This window comes from Eurosta solidaginis, chromosome 5 (assembly GCF_040869045.1).
Source record: "Eurosta solidaginis isolate ZX-2024a chromosome 5, ASM4086904v1, whole genome shotgun sequence".
In the NCBI taxonomy this organism is placed as follows: domain Eukaryota; kingdom Metazoa; phylum Arthropoda; class Insecta; order Diptera; family Tephritidae; genus Eurosta; species Eurosta solidaginis.
Window position 1 is genome coordinate 20,381,294 of NC_090323.1, and position 18,708 is coordinate 20,400,001.

General features: G+C 38.5%; 1 protein-coding gene, 1 non-coding gene and 1 pseudogene across 2 annotated transcripts in view; 2 read left to right on the plus strand and 1 right to left on the minus strand.

Annotated features, from left to right (window-relative positions):
* LOC137253328 (speract receptor) overlaps positions 1 to 18,708 on the minus strand; it is a 209,819-nt gene that overhangs the window by 34,781 nt on the left and 156,330 nt on the right. The gene's annotated exons all lie outside the window — the stretch shown is intronic.
* Positions 8,761 to 8,955, plus strand: LOC137234066 (U2 spliceosomal RNA). The gene has a single exon (XR_010947670.1). It is a non-coding gene; the product is annotated as a U2 spliceosomal RNA (small nuclear RNA).
* On the plus strand, positions 15,102 to 15,281 carry LOC137234070 (U2 spliceosomal RNA; annotated as a pseudogene).

An 18,708-nucleotide genomic window follows, 5' to 3' on the forward strand; every position in this document is an offset into this window, starting at 1 on the left:
TCTACGGGCTTGAAAAGATTAGTGTAGTCCAACAATGTTTCCCATTCTGATGAATTGAGGAAATCAGGAGCATTTGGTAAAGAAGTTATTATGGCAGAGAGTGGTTTTTTTTACCAAGCATATGCGCTCCATCATTATAAGGGTGGAATTCCACTGGGTAGGGACATCTTGTTTTAACCTCAGTTCAGTAACGCCCATTTGCTTTTGCATATTTTTTAATTTTTCCGTCGCTTGAGAACTATGGTTAAAGTAAGTGACTATGGCACGACACTTGGCAGTAACTTGTGGAACAGCTTTGATGGCATCAATTACACATAAATTTAATGTGTGCGCTACACATGGGTGGTGGTGCTTCTGTAGCATTTCAATTATAGTCTTTTTAATATTAGCCCCGTTATCACTTACTACAGTAACTATTTTGTCAAAAACGGACCACTCATCAAATATTAACTTCAATTCTGTAGCTATATTTTGGGAGGTATGATTTCCTAAGATTTCCTTTGTTGATAACGATACGAAAGCCATTACAGACTGTTTCTTTTTCAGCATATCAGTGCAACCTAATGCCAATACAAAAGGGATACACAAGACCAGTGCGAACTTATATTACTTTAGGCATCGAATAAAATTAAAAACTTAAACTGCGATAAGTAGTAAAATTCAAGAATGCGTCTAAAGTAAACTGACCTCAACTTCAACTTCAGTTGAAGCTTTTATCGAAAAACCGGACATAAGTGGGAGAGGTGTTATCCATTATATAGTTGAACTGTAGGAACTTTGCGCACTTAAATGGGTTTCGGGTTTGATGAAAAGTTTTACAGTCACACTTGGAAGTGATCGTAATACTTTTAAATGTGTTTCGATCTCTAAAATTCCATTGTTCTTTCCATCTGCTCTGTTGATTTGACATTGAGAGTTGGAAGTAAAACATATGACCTGTTAATATATCATACAAACTTGATCAGAAGATCTCCCATAAGCTCTTGACAGTTAATTCATTATGTATTACTAATGGTCCCAAGTTATTATTTACTAAAATATGTCAGGGGATATAATAGGAGTCGGCCTAGAACCAGAAGGTGCTAATCCAAGCGAGCCGGATTCATATATTCTAATTTACAATCCATAACAGCAACATTCTTCTTATCATAGTGGTCTAATTTTTAGGCCAAAACAAACATAGTGAGTAACAATTTTTCGTAATTGTATTTAGAAATCCATTGTTTTAGCGAAGTGTTTACATAAATAAGGTGTAATACGATAGTTTTGTTGTTCTTGCACATTTTTCGAAAGTCTTCAGTAGCGCTGCACAGGCGAAAATCCTTGTTGGATATGACGCGAATTCAAATAGTTTGTTTTAACAAAGACCTGTTTCAAATTTTTTTGGAACAAATTAAACATACTTATATGATGGAAACATCAATAATATAAACGCAATAGTTAAGCACGACCTTACTTATGGAAGCCCACGCCAAAGATACCCAAATATGAATCTCTGTAATTAAATCCGGTACCCGTCCATCGATATTCACCTACTGGCTTAGATGAAAAAATGACTAAAACTACCATATTTCACTCCTGAAAAATGCAAAAAAACCACATTTTTCGGGGACAACATTGGTGAAAAATTTTCAGATAGCCGAATGATAGAACAAAGAAGAATTTAGAGCGAGACAATTGACAATTGCACAGCAAAAATTTAAATAGAACGAACGATTCGAAGAAATAGTAATGAGCGAATCATTCATACCAAAAACTAGTAATTCGAAAAAATAGTAATGAACGAATCATTCATAACTAAAACTAGTAACTCGAAAAAATAGTAGTGAACGAATCATTCATAACTAAAACTAGTAACTCGAAAAAATAGTAGTGAACGAATCATTCATACCTAAAAGTAGTAACTCGAAAAAATAGTAGTGAACGAATCATTCATACCTAAAACTAGTAATTCGAAAAAATAGTAATGAACGAATTTCAAATGACTATCGAATGAATGAAAATTAGTGAACTATCGAATAACTCGATAGTTTTCATTCGATAGTTCCCAACACTACAAGAAATGCCTGAACATTCTTCAATTTGTTTTTTATAGCTAGCGAATGATTACATATAAAAAATTAACTTGAAAAAAAAAATTTCAATATATTATTACGAATATTAGCAAAACTAAGGAGTGCTGCCATTTCCAGGCCGATGCTAAGCAGTGACGTGAATTAACATCAATAATTCAATCATTATGTATCTACATAAACGAATCAATAATTGCGTCTACACAATGTACACATTCCGACGAGGAACATTTACATACAAGGCAGCGAGAGATGAGATGTCACACACAGATGAATTTACTTATACGCTTATGTGTATGCGGGAGACTGTAAACTACAAACTCGCATATGTACATCTGAGAAGCGCTAAAAAATAGACAATTGTAAACAAGTAGAAACTATATGAGAACTATACACACACGAATATAGTTGGTAAGTTCTGGAAATGGAAGAGCCTAGAAGTATGCAGCGTAAACTATAAAAGCGGGGCAGGCGAGTAAGAAGTAATTCAGTTTGAGTTGAGCTATCAATCAGTTTGATTAAGCACGCGATCTGGCGGCCAATAGTAGAGTTTCATTTGAGTTATCAATCAGTTTGGTTATTAAGCCAGCGAGTAGCAAAGTATAAGTGTTATTGTGAAGTACTTTAATAAAGGCCATTTTTCCATTATTCAATATTGGAGTTATTTATTCAACAGTTTAGCGATACGAACTTAGCAGAGGGTTGCAAATAAGAGGATTTGCGGCAGATTCGTTACAATTGGTGTCAGAAGAGGAATTGTTGAATAAATTCCAGAGAACAACAAGGACATGGCAAAGTTCAGTGAATTGAAGATCCAGCAAGTAAAGAAGGAGTTGGAGAGCCGTGGATTGAATACAAGCGGCGTTAAACTTGAACTTCAGGCACGGCTACGAGAGGCAATGGAAGCAGAAGCAATTGATGTGGAAGAGTATGACTTTCATCTTGATGGCGAGGAAATAACAAAAATGGAAGAAACACCGCAGACAATGGCGAACACAGACCTGAACATGATATTGGCTGCAATATCTGCTCAAACATCGACAATGTCATCACAGATGGAATCTCAAGAGACACGTATAACATCAAAGATTGAAGCACAAGAAACGCGTATGTCAGAAATGTCGACACAGATTACATCGAAGATGGAAGCACAAGAAACGCGTATGTCAGAAATGTCGACACAGATTACATCGAAGATGGAAGCACAAGAAACGCGTATATCCGAAATGTCGTCGCAAATGTCATCTCAGCTGGAATCGCAGGAGAACCGTATAACAGCGAAGATTGAAGCACAAGAGGCACGGATATCCGAAATGTCGGCTCAAATTTCAGCACAGATATCATCGCAGATCTCTGCTCAACTGGAAGAGCAAGAAGGACGTATTTCCTCGAAGTTGGAGGCGCAAGATACACAAATTTTACAGTTTGAAGAAAAAATCGAGGCCGAGGTGGATACTTTGAGAGGACGTATCGAGCAGTTGCAACTAAATCGCCCAGCAGTTTCAACTAGTAATTCAAAGGTAAAAACACCATCCTTTGACGGTTCTGTTCCTTTCCAGGTCTTTAAGCTACAGTTTGAGAAGACCGCAGCAGTGAACAACTGGAATGTGGTAGATAAAGTTGCTGCACTGTTCATGGCGTTGAAAGGGCCTGCAGCTGAGATTTTACAAACCATTCCAGAGAGTGAACGGAACTGTTATGAAGCATTGATGGGCGCTCTAGAGAGGCGATACGGAACTGAGCATAGGAGACATATATACCAAATGGAGTTGCTGAACCGCTTCCAGAGGCCTGGTGAAACATTGCAAGAGTTTGCGTCGGATATTGAAAGGCTAGCACATTTAGCGAATGCAGACGCACCCGTGGAATACACTGAAAGGGTAAAAATCCAGAGCTTCATAAATGGCATACGAGATGTGGAAACGAAGCGGGCTACATACGCAAACCCAAAGCCAACATTCGCAGAAACGGTGTCACAAGCCCTGATTCAAGAAACAGCGTCGCTTCTGTGTAAGCCAGTTTTCAAAGCACGCCGTGTGGAAGTAGAAAGGCCAGAGTGGGTAGACGCAATATTGGAGGCGCTGAAAGGATCGCAAAAGCGGAGTGAAAAAGTTATCAAATGCTTCAAATGCGGGAAGTCCAGTCACATTGCACGTCATTGCGATCTTGGCCTTAATAGTTCCAACAATGTGGGTGGGCGTAAACGCAAAGCTGGAGGAGATGAGCAAGAGCGAGTAAGAGGTAGAGAGCTAGATACGGCTATTGAATGCCCTGTGATATCTGTGTCGCAAATTGGTAGAAAATCGAGCAGTCTTACCGTCAGAGGGAATGTGGATGGCAATGAACGAATACTGACTGTAGATACGGGCGCATCTCATTCCTTGATCCGATCTGACTTGGTCAACAGGAGAGTAAAACCGTTACCTGGAGCAAAGTTCCGTACGGTTACTGGCGAGTATAACCAAGTTCAGGGAGAAGTGATATGTGAAGTATTAATTGGGAAGGTCATGGTTCTACACAAATTTGTTGTGGCGGAGATTGTTGATGAATTTATATTGGGAGTGGATTTCTTGGTTGACCATGACATCAAGATCGATATGCAGAGAAGGGTGATGCATTATGAGAACCAAGATGTGCCACTTAACTTCAGTTTGGAAAAAGGGTTCAGCAGTAAGCGAGTGCTGGTGGAGGAGATTCGACAGAGACCACGAAAGTCAAGGAAAGTAGATCGAGCAAAGGTTGATGGATCGAATGTTCCAAATAAAGCGAAATTAAAAGTACCTGCGAGGAAAAGACCGGCATCAACGAACCCTAATGGACGCACTAAAATGGCTGAAAGAATTTTTCAGAAAGAATGCAAGGATGGTTTCAAGCCAGCGCGCACTTTTGTTGGGAAACGTCGGAATGATACTGAGTATGTGAAGCCAATCCGTCAAGAACAAGCTCTACAAAGTAGTTCTTCATTGGCCAAGCAACAGAGTGCGAGAGAACGATCCAGAATAATGAGTAGTAAGATGGAACACAGGTACGACAGGGAAAATAATTCGGAAGGTTTCCGGAATGGAGATTTGGTACTGTTAAACAACCCTCACCGGCGGAAAGGTGTTCCAGCCCAATTTCGGTGCAGTTGGGAAGGCCCGTACAAAGTTGTGAAGAAGATCAGTGATACCATCTACCGCATACAAACCACTGGGAAACCACGGATTAGAAGGGTGGTACATTTGGAGATGCTAGCGGCGTTTAGATTGGGAGATTTGTCTGATCGGGACGATCAGACTTAGGTGGAGGGCAGTGTTGCGAATATTAGCAAAACTAAGGAGTGCTGCCATTTCCAGCCCGATGCTAAGCAGTGACGTGAATTCACATCAATAATTCAATCATTATGTATCTACATAAACGAATCAATAATTGCGTCTACACATATGTACACATTCCGACGAGCAACATTTACATACAAGGCAGCGAGAGATGAGATGTCACACACAGATGAATTTACTTATACGCTTATGTGTATGCGGGAGACTGTAAACTACAAACTCACATATGTACATCTGAGAAGCGCTAAAAAATAGACAATTTTAAACAAGTAGAAACTATATGAGAACTATACACACACGAATATAGTTGGTAAGTTCTGGAAATGGAAGAGCCTAGAAGTATGCAGCATAAACTATAAAAGCGGGGCAGGCGAGTAAGAAGTAATTCAGTTTGAGTTGAGCTATCAATCAGTTTGATTAAGCACGCGATCTGGCGGCCAATAGTAGAGTTTCATTTGAGTTATCAATCAGTTTGGTTATTAAGCCAGCGAGTAGAAAAGTATAAGTGTTATTGTGAAGTACTTTAATAAAGGCCATTTTTCCATTATTCAATATTGGAGTTATTTATTCAACAGTTTAGCGATACGAACTTAGCAGAGGGTTGCAAATAAGAGGATTTGCGGCAGATTCGTTACAATATGATAACATAAACATGAATAAACTAACCAAATTTTCCTAGCAAAATTCAGTCAACTTTTTCAAGCAAAATCAACAAAAAACAATTTTCCGAGTAAATCGAAACTTATGCGAAAAAATTAAAAAAAAAAATTTATTATTGAAGAAAAAAACGAAAAGCCTTTTAAAAGTAAAAATTCGGTTTTAGCTAAAAAAATTTTTTGCAGATTTTAAGCGATTTCACAACCGCGCCTTCGCACACTGCATAATTACGCGTAACGGCTTCGCCACTTTAATAGCTTCTATTTGTGTCAAATGCTATACTTAAGAGCTATGCAAAATTTTCACACATTTTGACTGAGTTGCTTTATTGGATAATTTTCAATGACCAAGCTGTTATAAGAGTCCATTACTGATACTTACGGCTGAATTCTGTAATTAACGGCTGAATTCTGTAATTCAGTCTCATCTCAAGTCTCTAAATTTGAGATTTTCCTTTAGAGACAATTTTTGTGACTTGAGATGATTTCGGTATTCAGTAAACGAAAGTCACAAACACAATTCACCATATCAACGAAATTCACCAAAATGACAATTTACTCATACATGGCGTTAGGCGGTATTGTGGCTGAGCTCGATAAGACTCCGTTCACAATTTTTATAGAAAATCCCAAAGTGTGTAGGTTCGAATCTCAGCGGCGCCACATAGAGTTCGATGTTTTTTTAAGAATTTTCAATTTTTTAATTTTTTCTATGCTTATTTTAATTTTAGGAATAAAAAAAATATATTTAAGGCGTTTTTCGCAAATAATTTTCATAATTTTTCTGAAATTTTCACGTTTGTGATCTGCCCCGGCCCAGCTCACAAATTAGTGATTGCTTTTGTGAGGCTGGAGACGCGAGACAGCTTAAAGAATGGCAAATTGTCTCAAAAGCAGGGATGCACCTTAACGTTAAGCTAATCGTTTATCAAAAAATTTCCACCGTTTCCGTTGAAACACTTCGAAATATTATCGATAAAGAAATTATCAAGATAAATTGTATCTCGTTTTTAACCGAAACGAAAAGCTTTCGTTAACGTTAAAAACGTTGATTATCGTAACGAAATGATATCGTTTCGTTGGTTAAGCATGCCTGCTCAAAAGTGATTTTCACCCCAAATAGTCTCTAATAGTGACTAGAGACGGCTTACTGAATTCAGCTATTAGTCTCATCTCAAGTCTCTAAATTTGAGATTTTCGTTTAGAGACAATTTTTGTGACTTGAGATGATTTCGGTATTCAGTAAACGAAAGTCACAAAAACAATTCACCATATCAACGAAATTCACCAAAATTACAATTTACTCATACATCATACATTGAACAAATAATATAAGTATTGCATTTTGTTAACACAACGTCATGTGGTATTTTGACTGAGCTTGCTGAGAAAGTGTTCATAATTTTTATAGAAAATCCCAAAGTGTGTAGGTTCGAATCTCAGCGGCGCCCACGCAGAGTTAGCTGTTTTTTTTAAGTATTTTCTGTTTTTTAATTTTTTCTATGCTTATTTTAATTTGAGGATTAAAAAAATATATTTAAAGCGTTTTTCGCAAATAATTTTCATATTTTTTCTGAAATTTTTACGTTTGTGATCTGCCCCGGCCCAGCTTACAAATTAGAGATTGCTTTTGTGAGGCTGGAGACGCGAGACAGCTTACAGAATGGCAAATTGTCTCAAAAGTGATTTTCACCCCAAAAAGTCTCTAATAGTGACTAGAGACGGCTTACTGAATTCAGCTGTTAGCATAGACTTGACTTGGCGTAAACTCGGTAACTTAGAGCCTCCTGCGATTTACAACCAGATTGACTGAATTTTGTGTGTGTTAGTGCAGTCGGGTGGCTTCGTGACACACGTATTTTTTGTCGGCTACACGTTGACGAAAATCAAAAATTTTTGATTTTTTCATTTGGCGCTAGCTTATTTGATAGTCGCGAGGTGTGATTGACAAAACAGCAAAAAAATAGTAGCTCTTCCAAAAATTTAAAAACTTGAGCTAAAAGTATAGAGCTCTATGATTTATTCAAAACAAAAATTGTTAAAATATTGCTGGCCGTTCAGAAATTATGACCAACAGAAGAAAATATATGTAATTTCACTTTAAACTTGCAAATTTTTGCAGAACATGACATATTTCAAAAACAAGGTATTGGGAAAATGCTAATATCTGATCCTCTATCAAACAAATTATCCAACGAAAAGCTAAAATTTGAAACACAAAAAATTTGTAATTTGACATTTTTACTCTTGAAGAGTACCACCCCTAGTTGACATATTCAAGCGGACAAGTATAAAAACAAAAGTTGATTCTTTCCAAAAGGTTGGCAAACGAATAAAAAAACTGGTGGTAGGTGAGCATGCACGTATGTATATATAAAGACTTATACATGCGTGTGTCTGTACGTATGCAGGTTTGTATGGTCGTGTGTATGTCGATTTGCTTTTCTTCGACTTTGCACTAATTGGTTTGAAACGTTTACAAACGTATGCTGGCAAAATGAATACACAAAATAAATATTTTGTTGTTGCTTTCGTGTGTATGGGCAGTTTTTATTTTTAGATAGCATCTGTTCATATTGTTGGAGTTGTGAGTTGCGTGTTTGGCTGGTAAATTTTTCGCTGAAGTCGGATTTTGAAGACTGATGTCTCATTTGACTTCTCAAACATTTTATAACTTTTGGAATTTAAATAGACCGTTTTATTCTATTGAAGTTTATCGCTTCTCGGCCTATGGCTTAGATCAAAAGTGTAGTATCTGTTCTTATTAGCTTAACATCTAATAGATCCTTCATCGAAGGACAAAAAATGTTAAACTGATTTTTGGAAATAGACGGAGTGTTTTAGGGCTTGCTCCACCTCTGTCACGGGTTGGCCTGGCATTGCAGTACCGCCAGGATCGGCCCAAATAATAAATAAATAACAAATAAAAAATGGAATTTAAAAATATCAGCAAACGTGCGAAAATTGCACAGTTTAAAAAAAAAAGTTTTTCTTAAGTGGGGTGGGACCGGCAGTGCCTTGTTACGTACACGGACAAGAAATGCCTGAACTTCTTCAATTTGTTTTTTATATCTAGCGGATGATTACATATAAAAAAATTAACTTGAAAAAAAAATTTCAATATATTGTCACGGATATTAGCATCACTAAATTATCCCATCACTAAGGCGATGCTAAGGCCATGCCATGCAGGATTTACGTTAATAATTAAATCAAGTATACACATATATAGGGCAGCCCAGAGAGATGTCACACACAGATGCATTTACTTATATGCCTATGTGCGCGCGGGAGACTGTAAACTACAAACATTCACATCAATAATTCAATCTTTATGTATCTACATAAACGAATAAATAATTGCGTCTACACATATGTACGAATACGAGCAGCGGAGTGGCAATGCACAAACACATGCATATATCTTATCTGAGTTGTCACAAGAGAGAGCAATAATTTGTGCACGTAGTTGTGGCTAGCGATTTTGTAGCCGAAACAACTAGTAAGTTCTGGAAATCGAAGAGCCTAGAAGTATGCAGCGTAAACTATAAAAGCGGGGCAAGCGAGTAAGAAGTAATTCAGTTTGATTTGAGATTTGGATTAAGCGCTATCTAGCGAGCTATAGCAGTATAGTAGAGCTTCATTTGAGCAGTCAATCAGTTTGGCTATTAAGTAAGCTATTCGTTGCAAAGTACAAGTGTTATTGTGAAGTACTTGAATAGATGCCATTTTGTATTATTACATATTGGAGTTATTTATTCAACAGTTTAGCGATACGAACTTAGCAGAGGGTTGCAAATAAGAGGATTTGCAGCAAATTCGTTACAATTGGTGTCAGAAGAGGAATTGTTGGATAAATTCTAGAGGACAACAAGGACATGGCAAAGTTCAGTGAATTGAAGATCCAGCAACTGAAGAAGGAGTTGGAGAGCCGTGGATTGAATACAAGCGGCGTTAAACTTGAACTTCAGGCACGGCTACGAGAGGCAATGGAAGCAGAAGGAATTGATGTGGAAGAGTATGTCTTTCATCTTGATGGCGAGGAGACAACGAAAATTGAAGAGACAACCGAAACATCGCAGACGGTTAGCAGCACAGACTTGAACATGATATTGGCTGCAATATCTGTACAAACATCGACAGTAGCATCAATGTCGTCGCAACTGGCATCTCAACTGGAAGCACAAGAGGCACGTATAACAGAAATGTCATCACAAATATCCACCAACATGTCATCACAACTGGAAGAACAGAAAACGTATATGTCATCACAGATGGAATCCCAAGAGACACGTATAACAGCGAAGATTGAATCACAGGAGACACGTATCTCAGAAATGTCGTCGCAAATGTCATCTCAACTGGAAGAACAGAAGACATATATGGCATCGCAACTGGAAGAACAGAAGACATATATGATATCTCAGTTGGCTCAGCAGTTGAAAGCGCAAGAGGATCGCATATCATCGCAGCTGGAGGGTTTTAGTGAACGACAAGATAAAATGGAAGCTGAGATGGATGCTTTGAAAGATCGGATTCAGCAGTTACAATTAAATCGTCCAGCAGTTTCAGCGAGTAATCCAAAGATAAAAACACCATCCTTTGACGGTTCTGTTCTTTTCCAGGTCTTTAAGCTACAGTTTGATAAGACCGCAGCAGTGAACAACTGGAATGTGGAAGATAAAGTTGCCGCACTCTTCGTAGCATTGAAAGGACCAGCTGCTGAAATCTTACAGACTATTCCAGAGTACGAACGGAACAGTTATGACGCATTGATGGCTGCTGTAGAACGGCGATACGGAAGCGAACACAGGAAACAGATATTTCAAATAGAATTGCAAAACCGCTACCAAAAAGCTAACGAGACTTTGCAGGAGTTTGCTTCGGACATTGAAAGATTGGCTCATCTTGCAAATGCGGATGCACCCGTGGAATACACGGAAAGAGTGAAGATTCAGAGCTTTATAACTGGCATACGGGACGTCGAAACGAAGCGAGCCACATACGCGAACCCAAAGCAAACATTTTCTGAAACGGTTTCCCATGCATTGACTCAGGAAACGGCGTCATTATTGAGTAAACCAGCATACAAAGCTCATCGTGTGGAAGTAGAAAGGCCGGAGCGGGTAGATACAATTTTGGAAGCTCTGAAGGGATCACAACAGAAAAATGCCGGAGTTATGAAATGTTTCAAGTGCGTAACCCAGGTCACATTGCACGTCATTGCAGTAGCAATTCCAAAAGTTCCAACAATGTGGGTGGCCGTAAACGCAGACCTGAAGGAGACGATCAAATCTCCAAATCCACTCAATCGTTAAACTAAAGCGAGTCAGCCGCAAGGGGCGACAGCTGGCTCCCTCAGTAATTGGAGAAGTAGAATGTGAAGTAGCAATTGGGAACGTCACGGTACTTCACAATTTTATAGTGGCAGGTATTGTTGATGAAATCATAATTGGAGTGGACTTCTTAATCAACCAAGGCATCAAGATCGATATGCAAAGCAAGACGATGCGATATAAGAACATGGATGTGCCACTAAATTTCGCCTACGAGAGAGGCTACAGCAGTAAACGAGTGCTGGTGGAAGAGAGTCAGCAAATACCACCAAAATCAGAAGCAGTCATCTGGGCAAAGGTAGATGGAGATTGTGGGACAAACAAATTGTGGGTTGTCGAAGCAGCAAATAAATCAGCACTGAACATACTTGTAGGAAAAACCCTGGCTATGACAAAACAAGATGGACGTATTCCGGTAAGAGTACTCAATGAGTTCAAGTCACCATTCAATTTGACCAAAGGAGCTATTTTGGGAAGATGCCAAGAGGCCGAAGTAGTTATTAACTGTGAACAGCTCCTGGAATACGTTTCATCTAGTAATACTGATCTTTCAAATGATATCACGGCATGGACGCATGGGCTAGAAGAAGCCTATCAGAGTAAGGCAAAACAACTGCTCCTAAAGTACGCGAACATATTTGACCAGGATAATTCTAAACCAGGCCGCACCAACGTTGTGAAACACCAAATTGACACTGGAGATGCGAGGCCGATCCGACAAGCACCACGTAGTGTTCCACTGGCGAAGCGGGAAGTTGTGAGTCAAATCATTCAAGAAATGAGCGACAGCGGCGTCATCGAACCATCAGCTAGTCCATGGAGCTCACCGGTAGTACTTGTAAAAAAGAAGGATGGAAAAATGAGGTTTTGCGTGGACTACCGGAAGTTGAATGACGTAACAAAAAAGGATAGCTACCCATTGCCAAGAATTGACGACACTCTGGACTCGCTATCTGGTACGAAATGGTTTTCCACGCTGGACTTGAAAAGCGGCTACTGGCAAGTGGAGGTGAAGGAGGAAGATAAAGAAAAAACAGCCTTCAGTGTCGGTGATGGTCTTTGGCAATTTACAGTGATACCTTTTGGACTTTGTAATGCACCAGCTACTTTTGAGAGACTCATGGACCAGGTTCTGAAAGGACTACATTGGAAAACATGCTTGGTGTACCTGGACGACATCATCGTATTGGGCAAGAACTTTGATGAACATCTTAAGAACTTGGAGGAAGTTTTCCAGAGAATAGCTGGCGCTGGTCTGAAGTTAAGTCCCAAAAAGTGTGCGCTGTTTAAAAAGGAAGTCAATTATTTGGGTCACAAGGTAACGACAGAGGGCATCTGCACTGCGAACGAAAAAATAGAGGCTGTAAAGGATTGGCCAAGACCACAGAACCTACATGAATTGAGAAGTGTTGTTGGGCTGTGCACATATTACCGCCGATTTGTACCAAATTTTTCCAGCGTAGCCCATAGCCTGCATGAGCTTACAAGAAAAAAAAAAGCTTTTGAATGGAAGAAGGAGCAAGAAGTGGCTTTCCAAACCTTGAAGGAGCGTTTGTGCACTGCCCCAATGTTAGCATATCCGATTCCAGGAGCAACATTTATTCTAGATACAGATGCGAGTGGATATGCTATAGGAGGCGTTTTATCACAACTGGTCGATGGACAAGAGAAAGTAGTTGCATATTACAGCCGTTCGATTGGAAAACCAGAGAGGAACTACTGTGTTACGCGGAGAGAGCTGTTGGCATTGGTAGAGTGCATTAAACATTTTCACAAATACCTCTACGGCCAGCGATTCCGTGTCAGGACAGATCACGCAGCGTTGAAATGGCTTCTGCAGTTCCGTAATCCGGAAGGACAATTGGCACGGTGGATCGAGCGACAACAAAGCTACGACTTTTCCATTGAGCATCGAAAAGGTAGTACCCATGGAAATGCTGATGCAATGTCACGAAGACCATGTAGTTTGGAATGCAAGCACTGTTCAAAAGCCGAGGCTAAAGAAGACATTATAGATGTCCGGCTAATGACTATAACATGTACAGATGAATGGGACAAGGAACAGCTAAGAAAGTGCCAGCTAGAAGATGCAGATCTGTCACGTGTTATGCAAGGGCTCGAACGAAATGAAAGACCAAACAGAGAAGAGATGTCAGCAGAGAGTCCCATTGCGAAGTCATATTGGGCACAGTGGAACAGTTTAGAATTGATATCCGGTTGCCTTCATCGAGTATGGGAGAGTGAGGATGGTAGATACAAGAATAAACTGATAGTTGTTCCCAGAAAGAGGGTTCCTGATGTGCTCAGCGAGCTGCATAATGGTCCAAGCGGAGGTCATCTTGGAATCACGAAGACGCTCGAGAAGATTAAACAGAGATGCTATTGGGTTGGTTGCCGTCAGTCGGTCACTGAGTGGATTGCGAACTGAGAGGTTTGCAGCAGAGCGAAAGGGCCCAGAACACGAAGTCATGGCCAGATGAAGCAATATAACTCAGATGCGCCATTTGAAAGGATCGCTATGGATGTCGCCGGTCCATTTCCTACTAGCAACGGCGGAAACAAATATGTACTGGTAGTTATGGATTATTTCAGCAAATGGCCAGAGGTATACCCAATCCCAAATCAAGAAGCGGAAACGGTAGCAGAAGTGTTTATAAACAATTGGGTTGCAAGGTATGTTGTACCAATGGAGTTACATTCTGACCAAGGCAGGAATTTCGAATCAGCTGTGTTCCAGGAAATGTGTAAGACATTGGGCAATCGAAAAACACGGACAACTGCATTGCATCCTCAATCCGATGGTATGGTAAAACGATTCAATAGAACATTGGAGGAGCACTTAAGGAAAGTAGTGGACAAGTACCATAAAGAATGGGATACCCGAATACCATTATTCTTGATGGCTTACCGATCAGCAGTGCATGAGACAACGGGCCAAACCCCTGCAAAAGTAATTTTTGGCAATGACCTTAGACTGCCAGCTGATTTGAAGTTTGGGATAGATGCCAATGCGGAGAGAAATGTCAGGAAATCCACTAGTGATTTGGAAGAAGATCTAAGAGAAATACATGATCTGATAAGGCAACGAACAAAGATTATGAGTGACAAGATAAAAGCCAGATATGATAAAGCAATTAATTCAGAAGGTTTTCAGGAGGGAGATTTTTTACAACCCACAACGTAAAAAAGGTTTGTCCCCGAAATTGCAGTGTAATTGGGAAGGCCCATACAAAGTTGTAAAACGGATCAACGATGTAGTGTACCGCATACAAACCATCGGTAAACCACGAACCAAAATGAAGGTGGTCCATTTGGAAAGGCTAGCAACGTTTAGATCGAGAGATTTGTCTGATCGGGACGATAATTTGCAATAATTTGTGCACGTAGTTGTGGCTGGCGATTTTGTAGCCGAAACAACTAGTAAGTTCTGGAAATCGAAGAGCCTAGAAGTATGCAGCGTAAACTATAAAAGCGGGGCAAGCGAGTAAGAAGTAATTCAGTTTGATTTGAGATTTGGATTAAGCGCTATCTAGCGAGCTATATCAGTATAGTAGAGCTTCATTTGAGCTGTCAATCAGTTTGGTTATTAAGTAAGCTATTCGTTGCAAAGTACAAGTGTTATTGTGAAGTACTTGAATAGATGCCATTTTGTATTATTACATATTGGAGTTATTTATTCAACAGTTTAGCGATACGAACTTAGCAGAGGGTTGCAAATAAGAGGATTTGCAGCAAATTCGTTACAATATGATAATTAGCTTAACATCTAATAGATCCTTCATCGAAGGACAAAAAATGTTAAACTGATTTTTGGAAATAGACGGAGTGTTTAGGGGCTTGCTCCACCTCTGTCACGGGTTAGCCTGGCATTGCAGTACCGCCAGGATCGGCCCAAATAATAAATAAATAACAAATAAAAAATGGGGTTTAAAAATATCAGCAAACGTGCGAAAACTGCAGAGTTAAAAAAAAAAAGTTGTTTTTTTCTTAAGTGGGGTGGGACCGGCAGTGCCTTGTTACGTACTCCGGACAAGAAATGCCTGAACATTCTTCAATTTGTTTTTTATAGCTAGCGGATGATTACATATAAAAAAATTAACTTGAAAAAAAAAATTTCAATATATGATAACATAAACATGAATAAACTAATCAAATTTTCCTAGCAAAATTCAGTCAACTTTTTCAAGCAAAATCGACAAAAAACAATTTTCCGAGTAAATCGAAACTTATGCGAAAAAATTAACAAAAAATTTATTATTGAAGAAAAAAACGAAAAGCCTTTTAAAAGTAAAAATTCTGTTTTAGCTAAAAAATTTTTTTGCAGATTTTAAGCGATTTCACAACCGCACCTTCGCACACTGCATAATTACGCGTAACGGCTTCGCCACTTTAATAGCTTCTATTTGTGTCAAATGCAAATCAAGAGCTATGAAATATTTTCACACATTTTGACTGAGTTGCTTTATTGGATAATTTTCAATGACCAAGCTGTTATAAGAGTCCATTACTGATACTTACGGCTGAATTCTGTAATTTACGGCTGAATTCTGTAATTCAGTCTCATCTCAAGTCTCTAATAACTTTATTCAGTAAGCCGTCTCTAGTCACTATTAGAGACTTTTTGGGGTGAAAATCACTTTTGAGACAATTTGCCATTCTGTAAGCTGTCTCGTGTCTCCAGCCTCACAAAAGCAATCACTAATTTGTGAGCTGGGCCGGGGCAGATCACAAACGTGAAAATTTCAGAAAAAGTATGAAAATTATTTGCGAAAAACGCTTTAAACATATTTTTTTTATTCCTCAAATTAAAATAAGCATAGAAAAAATAAAAAAACAGAAAATACTTAAAAAAAACTTCGAATTTAATAGTGGCGCCGCTGAGATTCGAACCTACAATCTTTAGGATTTTCTATAAAAATTGTGAACGGCGTCTTCGCGAGCTTAGCCACTATACCACACTACGTTACGTTGACAAAATGCAATGGTATATTATTTGATCAATGTATGAGTAAATTGTCATTTTGGTGAATTTCGTTGATATGGTGAATTGTTTTTGTGACTTTCGTTTACTGAATACCGAAATCATCTCAAGTCATAAAAATTGTCTCTAAAGGAAAATCTCAAATTTAGAGACTTGAGATGAGACTGAATTACAGAATTCAGCCGTAAAGTTGAGATTTTCCTTTAGAGACAATCTTTGTGACTTGAGATGATTTCGGTATTCAGTAAACGAAAGTCACAAAAACAATTCACCATATCAACGAAATTCACCAAAATGACAATTTACTCATACATTGAACAAATAATATAGCAATGCATTTTGTCAACATAACGATAGGTGGTATTGTGGCTGAGTTTGCTAAAACGCCGTTCACAATTTTTATAGAAAATCCCAAAGTGTGTCGGTTCGAATCTCAGCGGCGCCACATTAGAGTTCGATGTTTGTTAAGTATTTCCTGTTTTTTAATTTTTTCTATGCTTATTTTAATTTGAGGAATAAAAAAAATATATTTAAAGCGTTTTTCGCAAATAATTTTCATACTTTTTCTGAAAGTTTCACGTTTGTGATCTGCCCCGGCCCAGCTCACAAATTAGTGATTGCTTTTGTGAGGCTGGAGACGCGAGACAGCTTACAGAATGGCAAATTGTCTCAAAAGTGATTTTCACCCCAAATAGTCCCTAATAGTGACTAGAGACGGCTTATTGAATTCACCTGTTAGTCTCATCTCAAGTCTCTAAATTTGAGATTTTCGTTTAGAGACAATTTTTGTGACTTGAGATGATTTCGGTATTCAGTAAACGAAAGTCACAAAAACAATTCATCATATCAACGAAATTCACCAAAATTACAATTTACTCATACATTGAACAAATAATATAAGTATTGCATTTTGTTAACACGACGTCATATGGTATTGTGACTGAGCTTGCTGAGAAACCGTTCATAATTTTTATAGAAAATCCCAAAGTGTGTAGGTTCTAATCTTAGCGGCGCCACGCAGAGTTAGATGTTTTTTTTAAGTATTTTTTGTTTTTTTAATTTTTTCTATGCTTATTTTAATTTGAGGATTAAAAAAATATATTTAAAGCGTTTTTCGCAAATAATTTTCATATTTTTTCTGAAATTTTCACGTTTGTGATCTGCCCCGGCCCAGCTCACAAATTAGTGATTGCTTTTGTGAGGCTGGAGACGCGAGACAGCTTACAGAATGGCAAATTGTCTCAAAAGTGATTTTCACCCCAAATAGTCTCTAACAGTGACTAGAGACTGCTTACTGAATTCAGCTGTTAGCATAGACTTGACTTGGCGTAAACTCGGCAACTTAGAGCCTCCTGCGATTTACAACCAGATTGACTGAATTTTGTGTGTGTTAGTGCAGTCGGATGGCTTCGTGACACACGTATTTGTTGTCGGCTACACGTTGACGAAAATCAAAAATTTTTGATTTTTTCATTTGACGCTAGCTTATTTGATAGTCGTGAGGTGTGATTGACAAAACAGCAGTGTTGTATTTAGTTTGTGTCGACATTCAAAATGAACAAGTGCGCGGAAGAACAGCAATTCATATTAAAATTTTTACCAGCTTTATGGAATGTAAAGCTTTTATTATTATTTAATAAAATTTTTATACATTTTTTTATTATTTAATAAAACTGCTGTAGTTGCAAGTAAAAAAAAAAGTCATCATCCGATGACGTCATATTCACGACCGAACTCTACGGTTTCTCAATGCAAATGTTGATTGATGGCTTTTTATTTGATAGTCGCGGGGCAAGCGTCAAATACGCGACACGCACACATATAAAAATTCAGTCAATCTGGTTGTAAATCGCAGGAGGCTCATAATCAGCTGTTTTCCAGCTGTCATTTTATTGTGAAATATTTGCTACAAAAAGTGGTGCTTTTTAAACAAAGTTAATTTTGAGTACTACAATTAATTTATGAGTGTAAAAATTAAAAATAAAATAAAAACAAGTAAGGAAGGCTAAGTTCGGGTGTAATCGAACATTACATACTCAGTTGAGAGCTATGGAGACAAAATAAGGGAAAATCACCATGTAGGAAAATGAACCTCGGGTAACCCTGGAATGTGTTTGTATGACATGCGTATCAAATGTCAGGTATTAAAGAGTATTTTAAGAGGGAGTGGGCCATAGTTCTATAGGTGGACACCTTTTCGAGATATCGCCATAAAGGTGGACCAGGACTGACTCTAGAATTTGGTTGTACGATATGGGTATCAAATGCAAGGTGTTAATGAGTATTTTAAAACGGAGTGGGCCTTAGTTCTATAGGTGGACGGCTTTTCGGTATATCGTTATAAAG